The sequence below is a fragment of the Oenanthe melanoleuca genome, chromosome 2 (genome assembly GCF_029582105.1).
Source record: "Oenanthe melanoleuca isolate GR-GAL-2019-014 chromosome 2, OMel1.0, whole genome shotgun sequence".
NCBI classification, from domain to species: Eukaryota; Metazoa; Chordata; class Aves; order Passeriformes; family Muscicapidae; genus Oenanthe; species Oenanthe melanoleuca.
This window is the reverse complement of record NC_079335.1, coordinates 56,415,030-56,427,422: the sequence shown is the minus strand read 5'-3', so window position 1 is coordinate 56,427,422 and position 12,393 is coordinate 56,415,030.

The window sequence follows — 12,393 nt, the reverse complement described above, 5'->3', positions numbered from 1 at the left end:
GGGTTGTTTGTAAGAAAAAACCTGGTTTTAATGATATCAAAATCCTTAAAAGAAAAAGGATTTGCAATGAGGATGTATGTACCAACTTTTTCATACTATACAGTCAGGAAGAGTTTCTAGCTCAGTCCCCAGACCTAAAGGCACACCAAAATAAAAATATGCAAACCAGAATATGACTAGATTTCCTCTTAGACCAGCCACCTAAACTCTAGAAGTATTTTTGACAGCTTAATGAGGCCTACAGCAGCCCACAGCTGGAATTGCTGTCACACTGTCTGTCACTCCTCAGAAAGTACTGTGGGCTGCTGCTGTTTGCTTTGGAGGTATCTAATACCTGGGCAGATCATGGATCTGTGACTAATCTGGCAGGTGTGGTTTCCCTGTGCCAAAATAATACAGATTATTATGAAAAACTCTTGCTTCTCATTGCTACCTATGTCAGGATTATTTTCTAAATTTTGTGTTTTGATTGGGCAGCTTTGATTAATCTCTTATTGCAAAGTAGCAGGAGTTGCTGAGAGATGCCATCCTACAGCTCTTTCTGTTTTCCTAACTCATTTTCTCAAATAAAATGGTGATATGTGTGCATCTTGCATCAACTTAGCTGGATGGTTTACATTCCAAAAAACCATTACAATTATGAATAGTTGTAATGCAGAAAAAAATTGGTATATTTTGATTAGAAAATCAGTCAATAATTACATGATGGTATAGAGGTGGTGAGGACATAGAGATTCAATAGACAACATAACTTTATCTTTGTAAAACCTTATCTCTCAGTTTTCCTTGACTTGAACAAGAGGTATACTGAGGGGAGACTTTTTATTAAGGCTCTTAATTTTGTTTGTATTCTAACAAAGCAACATTAAGAAATTCCTTACTTCTCTGTGCTGGGATGTAACACTGCAGAATTTTTCCTAGTTAGTTTTTTTCTTTAAAGTTCTGAAATAAAAGCATAAGAGAGAGGATTAACAAGAATCCTGACCTGTACTTTAAGTCAGGAAACACTGAAAAAGTCCTGGAGTATTTGGTGTTTTACAAAGGATAACAGAGACACCTAATGGTAAAGTAAAGGAACTTATTTAAACACAATAATGGACAAAACACAACTTTCTGAGAAATTTGAAGTAATGTGAGTTAAGTTCCAAAGAAAATATTCCTTTTGATATTCTAGTCTGGATGTAATATAGGTGGACGCAGAAAGGATAGGAATTTATCCACTGGAAAATAGCTGGTGATAAATGTTTCCTGATGGTTAATTTCATTCGAAGTTCTCACTTCCAAGTAATAAATTCTAATTTTAAAATCTTTTTCTTGTCTTCTGTACAAATATCACTGCAATAATGCTTGATTAGTGGTGACAGAAATATGTTTTTGATTTATTTAAAAAGATAACACAACCAAAATATAGTGCTTTACCAGAACTTCAACTTCATTGAATAGGATTGATACAAGCCAAGACAGTCAAGAGATGTGAAGGAACGTTCTGACAGTTTTCTTAGAAACAAAAGTAAAAGGTTGAAAGGGAACCTCTGTCTCCTTGTAAAACTGTCGTGTAAATATAAATCAATTGACAACTGAAAATCAGGTTTCTCATGTCCATTAGGAGACAAAGATCAAATTCAAGTAAACACATCAGGTTCACAGATAAAGTAGGTATAGACAGTAACTGAAAGTCAACACAGTTGGCATACCTGCCTTGCTAAGGAAATGCATTTGGCTGACATCAAACACACCAAAATCACTGTGATACAATTGAGGTGAAATGTTGAAATTATGTGATTTCTGAGTACAATAAGGAGAATGTAAATAGGCAAAGACCTAAAGTGTACAATCTTTATAAAAATCCCATGGATTTTGCATAAAACATGCTGCACTTTGGCATTATAAAAGAGTGCATGGACTGTCTCCAGTGTGTTTAAGTTATTGGATTGCTCAAGAGAAGCAAGACACATGCTTAGCTGCTGCTGCTGCTTCCTCAGCAGCTTGCAATGCCTCTTCCTTACAATGAACTTCAAGTCTCCAGTTTGCCAAGATAAATTTTCTATCCAATTTATACAATGGCATTGAGTCCTATGGTGTTTATCACATGGAAACGCTTGCATGGACAGATCCTAAAACTTGTTTGGTTCAGGCACAGTAACCTGTGTGAAGTAAACACTCCTAAACCCAGAGGTGTCCATTGACTCAATCCTAACCTCATCCCTAACTTTAATCACAGCCATGCAACCTCTGCTGGACCAACACAAAGCTGGCTGTCCCTGCAGATTCTTGCCTTAAATACATCCTAGTGTCCATCCTACAAAATGCTATAGCTATAAACTACCAGATATCTGGAACAAAGAGATCAAAAAACCAAAACCTCTTTCTCATATATAACATATGGTGGAAAGAGATTGAACTAGGCATTACTTTACTCACAGGTGTGCAAAAAAGAATTACAGATTTCATCTAAAAAAGTGGTTTTTTTGTATGTGTGGATTGTTATATTCTTGATCCTCATCTTGTCTATACTCAAAATTAAATTCAGTAGATAATTGCTGACATGATGGAAAAGAGCCATTTCAAAATGACTTTTCTAACTACAGCTGAGATCTGCATTCAGTATAAATGGTATATGCACCCCTGAAGAAAATGTGAAATAGAAAGCAAAATCAAAAATTACAAAATAGCACATTAAGTTTTCCTTACCTGACAAAGCAAAATAGACATGTATATTCATGGGGGGAATGAGGGAGGAAAGACCTGAGGACAACTGACAGACATTAGCAAAGAATATTACCAACATTCAAAGTCTTAGCTGGCTGTTCCAGAATTCTTCCTCTCAACTTAATTGACTCTAAAGACCACATAGTGCATGAAGAGACTTTAAAATTCATGTTCTGAGGCAATTTCAAACCACTGCTGTGGTAAGCTGTAGTGCAGAGCACATGAAAACTTCCCAGAATAATATATATTGATGTAAATACAAAAATGAATATTGCATAGTATTTAAAGCTGCCATAGATAAAATTATATTCTAAATATTTAAATGAAGAGAAATTAATATTTTAGTTTTAGTTTTAATTAGAAATAGGGAATTTTTAGAAATATGATTATCCTTAAGTTATTCAATCAATAGCTGAATTATTACCTTGCTAAATAAGTAGGCTTTTTCCAGTTCCCCTTTGTCCTGAGGAGGAAAACAAAAAGATTAAAATCTCAGCCTTAAATTCTGTACTTTTGACCACTATGAAGGCTGACACAATATTTGTGAATAAAATTTGGAGAGCTTACCTGTTGGCAGAGAGGGTTTGGGGTCAATGAGGATATTCACATCCAATCGTCAGGTAAAGCAAAGGATGTTGTTTCTTTTCCACCATTAGAAATTATTCATAAAGCATTTTGCAGGTATGCCTGATCCATATGGAAGTAGTGCTGGCTTTGCCAGGACTTGCTCTGTGCAATCCTGTCAGTGTTCCTTTGTTGGGTGTCGCTACTGGAAGAGAGAATGAAGGCAAAACTGAGGAATACACCCAGCCTCCAAAGTGATAAATAATGAGGAGTGAAGTCAAAGCCCTGAACTTTATAAGAGCAAGATCCCAGATGTCCAAGGAGCTGGTGAATGAGATCCTCTGTGAAACTGCTCTAAGGACAAAGGGCTGGCAGCTCTTTAAGGCCACTTAGAGCACGAGAAGTCTGTGTTCTGGAGTGCAGGAAATGCAGCAAGGCAGGACTGAAAGTGCCATGGCTGGGCAAGGATCTGCTCCTCAAACTGAGCAGTAAGAAATGCACAGAGAGTGGAAGCAAAAAGACATGACCTGGGTAGAGTACACAGATATGTTTTGCAGGGATGGGGTTAGGAATTCTTGCATTTCTTTAACAGATATATTGTGATATATTGCTGAATTAGAAGAATTTTGATCAAGAGAGACCTCAAATACCTTTGAAATTAGCTCTTCTTGGAATAAGAACTTTTCCATCTGACTTTCAAAGTCAATTTCTATCCTGTACTTTTTTCTGAGATGTGAAATTTATTAAAATTAAGTGGAAAATATTAATTATCAAAACAGATGTTAGGAGGACAATAAATTGGCAGTAGAAGCTTGATGCAGCAGCCTCTGTGACCTTGCACAAGTGGAGTGGGTTATCCCTGTCTGCATGACAAGCACCCACCAAAGCTACTCTCTCACTCCCCTCTGCAACTGGACAGGAGAGAGAAAATATAATGAAGGGCTCATGAGCTGAGATAAGAACCATGAGAGAGATCACTCATCAAATACTGTCATGGGCAAAACAGGCTCAGATTAGAGATATTAACTGAATTTATTGCTAATAAAAAGAGAATAGGATAAGGAAAAGTAAAGTAAGACTCGAAAAACATTTTTCTTCCATCCCTCCCTCCTTCCCAAGATCTACCTCCTCTCCCAGTGATGCAGAGAGATGAGAATGCTCCTCAAGGAAAGGAGCTGTTGCCCGGCTTCACCAGGAGATTCCTTCCATGAGAGACAGTTCTTTGCGAGCTTTTGTGATGTGGGTCCATCTCATGGCCAACAGATCAACACAAATTGATGCACAGAGAGTCCGTCCCACAGTCCTTCCCTCGAACTGCAGCAGCATGGGCCACTCCTCCACAGCATGTCCCTCAAGGACGGGCTGCTCCAGTGGGGACTCCTTTCTCCATGGACATCCCATGGGTTCACAGCCTCCCCCAAGGCATCCACCTGCTCTGGTGTGGCTCTTCTCCACAGGCTGCAGTGGATCTCTGCATCCACATGGACTTCCATGAGCTGCAAGGACACAGCTGCTTTGTCATGGCCTTCACCACAGGCTGCAGAGGAGTTCTAGCTCCAGGGACAGGAGCTCCTCCTCTCCCTCCTTCTCCACCGACCTTGGTGTCTGCAGAGTTGTTTCTCCCACACATTCTCACCCTGCTCTTCTCTGGCTGCAATTACAACTGTGCAATACCTTTTTTTTTTCTTTATTAAATACGTTATCAACAGAGGTATTACCATAATTTCTAATTGGCCCAGCCTTGACCAACAGCAGGTTCACCTTTTGAGCAGCCAGGAATTGTCTCTGCTGGACATGAAGGAAGCTTCTAGCAGCTCCTTACAGAAGCCACCCCTGTAACCCTGCCACTGCCAAAACGTAGCCGTGAAAATCCAACACAAGAAGTTATCTTGCACATCTTATTTTCAGTTTCACTCTATATGAAGTAGAGAGAGGCAATCATCTCCTCTTCATAATGTGATCATGAGAGACAGTGACAGAAATACTCAAGAGTATTACCCCTCTCTACCAGCCTACTTGGGAAATAAGCAAAGTGGCTCCAAAACATGGTGGATCCCCCTGCTACAGGATCTCTTCAATATCCCTTTCTTAAGAGAAAAGGCTTGATCTGGAGTGTTTCCATGAATACAGTTACAAGACTCTGTTGACATTAAGGAAAATACTTGTGTTTTTTCATTAGGAAAAGATTATTAAGATAGTTCTTTCCATTGAACATTTCTGATCATTACTTGGCAGCCTAAATGGCTGTTTGGGCAGCATTAAATAAACTGTAGCTCCACCTGTACTTTACAAATGTGAATGTCTGTCTACAAAGGGTATGATTTTGAAAAATCGGTCGTCTCTTCCCCACTAGTTCATGTGCTGTCAGAGTAATGGCCATGACATTCTCAATATTGTCAACAGTAATGCTCCATTGACAAAAAGAAAAAAGAATGAGGGCACACACAGCCCCAGGTCTGATAATATCTGCCTTATTGCCCTTCATAACATGACATGTGATGTGTACAGCTGTGTGTTGCCCTTTCTATGAACAAATGCTTTGAGGGAGCTTACATAATCTTCTGCATGACTGGGTAGGCACCACTAAAGCAGCTTCCTTATTCTTACCTGTCAGTCAAACCATCTGAAATTTGATTTAGATTAACTCTGTCAGTGAAATTATACTTTGCTATTGTAAAACATGAAAAAAAAAAACCCAAACGAACAACTACAGAGGAAAAAAAAACCAGCAACACACAAAACAAAGCAAAAAGTTAGATCTTAATTCTATTATAATGTTTTCACTCCCAGTTTCAGTGTCTCAGGAAGAGATACTCACCTAACAAAGCAACTGCAAGTTTCATAGTCTTGATATGTTCCTGCTTGACTCCATTTTAATTGTCTATGGTGTTTTTGCAAACTTTCAGCATCTCAAACCAAAGAAAATATAAAAGTGTATGCTGGTTTGGGGTAGTCTGATTTTTCAAATGTGTAGGGACTGAAAAAAGGAATGGCTTCTTCTTAATTGTTTTTTACTTTGTACAGCATGGTGGGTTGAAATCTAAGCAGCTGAATGTAACTGAATCAGTTTTCAGAACTGAGCAGCGTTTTTACCAGGGCTTGTAGATGATTTTGTCATCATTGCAGAAATCAGTAGCACACTTTTGGTGCTGCTTATGGCATCTGGGGAGAGCTGTCAAGCACTAGGAGCCAAACACCAGCAGAGGGTGCCAATTACTTCCACAAGCAGGAAAATATACTTGTCAGGTAATCTCTGGAATAATTTTTTCAGGTAAATGCTGCATTATTTACTATGAGTGGATGTGTTCAGAGCACACATTATGAGTGGATTGCATTGGGCATTATAGTGACCATCAAAAGCCTTCGTGTGACCCCTGTCATTAACACAAAGCCATGTGAGCCAGAGCATGCAGCACACAGCTCTGTGATCAGGGCAGTGCAGCAAATGCCTCTGGGTGCAATTGCTGAGACAAGATGAGGTGTATGCTTTGCATGACTGCCTAACCAGAGCTGTTTTAAAACATATGTAGCTCCACAGCCAGAAAATCTGCAGGCAAACAGGTGAATAACAAGATGTAAATATTCAAGGATGTGCTGTGGAGTGGTTTACTTGCAGAGCAGGCAGTAAACACACAGAGTAGCATTTTAACTGTGATATGAGGAAAATTTGGTTATCTTTGCATGCACTGACCTCTGCATGGATGAAATGTAAGAGTGTGATGGCACAGGAGGTCTTGTTAAAGAGTGATGAACTTGATAATGATCTTCCCTAGCTCTTTCCTCTCTGCCACCATCACCTCTTTATCCCTCCTGCAAATGCTCCCGTTATAAACAGCCTTAATGCTTCTCTGAGCCCCTAAGTAATCCACTAGCAAGAAAGGGAGAGAAAGTCAGACAGGATTGTGGGTAATCATACTGAAAGAACAATTATGGATTATGAGCATTTTAAAGTGCTAGCAATCAGAGTTTTACAATATTAAACCAGACTGTGTTCCAGCAATTTGGATCTTTGTTCGTTTTGTTTACAAAAGACTTACTCTGGGCTGAATGAAGATGCAATATTTGAGCAGAATAAAAAACAGAGTGGTGGTCCTATTTTAAAAAACAGAGTGGTGGTCCTATTTTGTTTCTTTTTCCTTTTTTTTTTTTTTTTTTCGGGGAGAAGGGGGGGTTAGGGAATTGACCAAGCTAGCTGCCAGATGCCCACCTAGCTTTTCTCTTTCTCTCTCCTTCTCCATCTACTCAACAAGACAAGTAGAAAATAAATTGTAAAATCATAATAAAGGGCAGCTACACTGCTTATTGATTAATGTTACTGGTAAAACTGACTTACCTTGGGGAAGATTAATTTATTTCCAGTTAATTATAGAATATGACAATGAGAAATCAAGACAAAAACTAAAACACCTTCTTCCCATCCCTGCTCCCTGCCAGCATCAACTTCACTCATTCACTCCTTACTCCAAACTTCCTCCCCCACAGTGGTGCAGGGTGATGGGAAATGGGGGTTATAGTTAATCCATAACAGCTCCTCTCTTCTGCTCCTTCTCCTCATGCTGTTCCCCTCCTTCAGCAGGGGTCTTTCCAGTAGCTGCATCTTCCTTCAAGGCATGTGCATCCTCTCCAGTGTGGTATCATCCCCAGTGAGAATATCTGCTTCCTCATGGTGCTGTCTGGGGGCTGCAGAGAAATCTCTTCTCCAGTGCCGGGAGCACCCTCTCCCTCCTTCTTCTCTCACCTTGGTATTTGCAGGACTGTTTCTCACACATTTTTCTCACTCCTCTCTCTCAAGTGCTTGCAGCATTATTTACCCTTTCCCAAACACAGGTTCTCAGAGGCACCCCACCCATGGCTGAGGTGTTCCACGGTGTCCTGGAGGTGGGTGGGTGGGAACAGAATGTGTTCCACGTGGGAGGCATCCCTGGCACCTCTGCCCAGCCGGGACAGTGCCTGGGCACCTGTACCCACTACAAGGGCTAAGGGGTAAACTACAGCATTTGAGATGAAGGGAGAAATGGAGGAACCACGGGAGGAGGAGGAGGAGGCATCTATTGAGTTAACCAAGAGGCTGAGGTTTCATGGCTGAAAGAGGGAGCTGCAGGCAGTACAGCAGGACACTTGGGTCAAGCAGGACACCAGACTTGTAGTGCTGTAGCCAGAGCTCTGGAACAGAGTTTGCTAAAGGAGAGAGGCTTGGCCAGCAAATAAAAACACTTTATAGGCAAAATAATGAATAATAAACTTATTTCATTTTCTCTGAGGGATTCTTTTCCAAAAAGAAATATCAGCTTAGGAGGAGGATAAAGCAAGAACAAGTAGAAATGAATTTAAATCAAAACCTCACAATATCCTGTGGCATCCTATCCTTGAAGAAATTTACTAGTTAGTTTTACAGTTTCGCCATGAGATACTTTAGTGTTTTACCTGAAAGCACATAAATTAATTTATGTGCCCACTCATATCCCATGCCAAGCCACTGTCTGACCCAAGATAATGTTATTGACATCTTCTCCACTTTCCAGCAATTTAGTTTCTTCCTAGGCTACAATGATAAATCAATTAATTGTCTAGTGATTTGGTTTTAGAAAGGTTAAGAGCTGCAAGAAGCCAAATGTGTCTGTGATAAGTAGGAAAAGTCATTCTTGGCTACTGGGATTGTTACTGAATAGCTTTGACAGTAATCAAAACACAGCAGGGTATGATGTTCAGTGCTGCCCACTACAGTGAACCATCTAAGATATCACTATTTTTAACTGTGAAATTTGCCCTATATTTTAAATGTGGAAGGACATCTTACTGGATTAAAGTTAAGGCACAGTCCTCTGCTGGATCTAGGTCAAAATGAGGATTGGAGGGCGCTTGCCATAACTAATGTGCTTGTGCCACCTGCCCCTCGGCCTCCAGCTCACAAAAGGTAATGGGTGCTCCCATGCAGCTGTTCAGAGCTCAGAGCTGCTCAGAGCTGACCAAGCACCAAGCAGACAAAGGAAATATATCAGAAAACAATTGTCTGTGTGCAGGGAAATGTTAACTCATGTCTTTCCAAAGTGTGGTAAGTGCCCATTAGTGAGGAAGTCAAGGAGTCAGTTTTTCACTGCACTTGTTGTGTGCAGACTCTGTAATGTGGCCCAGCCCTTATTTTCTCCTATTTCCCTGTCAGATATGAAGTTCATGTGCTTAGGAATGTTATCAGGAAAAATATAGGAAGCAATATTTGAAAAAGCAGTGACTGACTTGGCTGTATATGAACCTTCATATTCACTAAGTGTAGGATTTCAGAATCTGCACATTTTACAACTGAAATGGTGACTGTTTTTATGTGTTTCTTTCTTTTTCTATTATACATTAAAATTATTAATTTTCAGATGTTCTTCATTGTCTTTATTATGATGTAAATTTGTTTAGGCTACTAGGAATGTGGCAGAATGAATCAGGCAGATTTTTGGCAGAAAATTGCCTGTCTGGCTTTGTATGGCATTCCCAAGGCACTGTGTAGGTTCATTCACATCACACAGAGTCTTTTCTTTGAGGCAAGGAGGTCACATGAGAAACTTGAGGGAAATTCCAAAATTATCTTTGATGTCAGTGGGGTATATAAGAGTTCATGAAGATCTTTTGGGGAATGGAAAGTGATTTTAGGTATATCACCCCTGACTTCTGACCTGACAAGACTTCAAAATTATGTATGCAGGGGTTCAGACCGATTTCAAGAGATTGTCAGATCAGTCGTGGGTGGGATTACACATGGAAAAGCATGAAATCCTCCAGTGTTAATGAAATTCCTTTGGTGTTTATGGAAAATACGGATATTGGTGAATGGCAGTATCTGACCATTAATTCTTCTCTTGTTTTCTATTTCTGATGCCATTTTAATATAAATAGTACAACTTAGTAGGCCATCAGGAGAGGCAATATGGGTCTTTTTCCTCTTTGTACATATTTACATTATGTTATTCCTTAAGTGCTGTGTCAGGCAGAGCCACTTGAAAGTGAGATTGATCCTTGCCATCTGTGACTACTGATCCTGGTCAAATAAAGAAGAGAAAAGAAACTGCAAGGAATGTTGGGAAGAGCTAGAGGAAAGGCAGTTTTAACAGCACTATTGCTAGAGTGCTGAGAGGAGAAGGGAGATGTCAATTTTGATGAAGAAGGAAGAACTTCTCAGAACTCACTTTCTAAACTGTGCAGAATTTGCTGCAGCAGAGAAGGTTACTGAATGACTCAAATCAAGCCTGGAAGAAGCAAGATACTCTTGCAAAGACATATGAGAGAATGGGTGAGTTGGGTATAAACTCTTCTATCCACATTGTGATTGCCCAAGTCACTTTGTTTTGTTTTGTTTTGTTTTCAGTTAAAATCTGCTATCTTGAATTATAGTCTAATGAGTCTGTGCTTTTAAAACTTATTCTTTATTGGGAGGCCTCTGTATAAGTTGATCTGGACACAAGAACTTCAGAGAGGTCTCACCAGCTCAAAAGTCCACCACAGGCTGTTAGAACAATTGTTGTTTATGATTTTTCCCTCTTTGTATCTGAACTTTGCCTGTGTTTTGTCTATGTAGGTTTCATATCCACTTTCTTCTTTCATTAAAATGGCCATAAAATTGCTCCTGATTATATTGCATATCAACTGTCAATTACTTTGTCAGCATACATCCTGTTGATATCATGGATTACAGTGAGATGTTTTCATCTACTTTTTTCTTATGCAGCACTTGAAACTTAACTGATATTTATGGCAAGTTGCAAAAAATTTCTGGTACACTAGCATTTGTGTGTTTATCTGTTAACTTGTCTGAAAACTCAGGAAGAGAGTGTTCTGTATATGACATTTACTTCCTTGTGATTAAGATATTCCTTTATAAATAAATAAATAAATAAATAATGTAAATTTTGAAGACATGCAGTAATTCTGTTGTGCAAACCAGACATAATTTTCCAATAACCTGAATTTATGTGATCTCAGCCACAAGTGACAAGAGGATGAAGATTATCATATTTAATTACTGTTCCTCTCCAGGTATTTAGGTAGTTCTGAAAAAAAAAAAAAAATTCAGAATTAAAGAATTAAATCTATCTGAAGGTACTTAATCAAAAGCTTGCATAAATAAAAAATAGGCGTAAAGATTAAACGTTAAATCTTATTTTTTGTTAATGTTTTATTATTTATTTCAAAGCAAAGCAATAAAATACAGCCACAAAAATTGCAATTACATCTAGAAATAAGTTAGAAAGATTGCAGAGTTTTTGTTTTATATAAAAGTAACTGCAATTATTCAAAGGCCTTGATTTCAAAAAAGGATAATATAAAGTTTCAAACTCCAGAGATGCATTTTAGGCCAAATGCAAAAAATGTAGCACAAAATGTAAATATATTTATGTAATGTGCTCATAAATGATTCAGTGTTTAGACACCAATCTAATTTTGTTTAAACTGTACCACTTTATTGTAGGCTACAAAATTTTGATGTTTGAATTAAATTAATGGGCAATATAGCTTCTGGGTGAGTATACTGTTTTCTTAGTTTTGGTCTCTGTTGTTTTTATTGTGGGGCAAAGCTTAGTTTTTGAGGAAAGAAAAAGTGAAAAGGAATAGAGAAGGGTCTTCCCAAATAATTTTCTGCTTCTGAATCTCTCTTTATATGACAATCTATTATTATGATGGTAATTGCCACTTAAAGCAGATGTCCTAGCACATCTCTTTGGTCTTTTTCATATACTTAGCATTTTTGGGGTGTAGGGGGCAGGGAATATTAACCTTTAGCAAGCTGTACTGGAGATCTTGACAGACTGGATCGATGAGCTGAGGACAATGGCGTGAGGCTCAATAAGGTTAAAGGTTCTGTCCTGCTTTTGGGTCACCACCACCCCCTGCAACACTACAGGTTGGGCAGGAATGACTGGAAAACTGCCCAGTGGAAAGAGACCTGAAGGTGTTGGTTGGCAGCCTCCTGAAGGTGATCCAGCAGTGTACCCAGCTGGCCAACAAGGCCAAAGGCATCCTGGCCTGTATAGGAATAGTGTGGCCAGCAGGACCAGGGCAGTGATTGTGCCCCAGTCCTCTGAACTGGTGCCATCACACCTTGAGTGCTCTCATAAATTCAGGACCCCTCACTTCAAA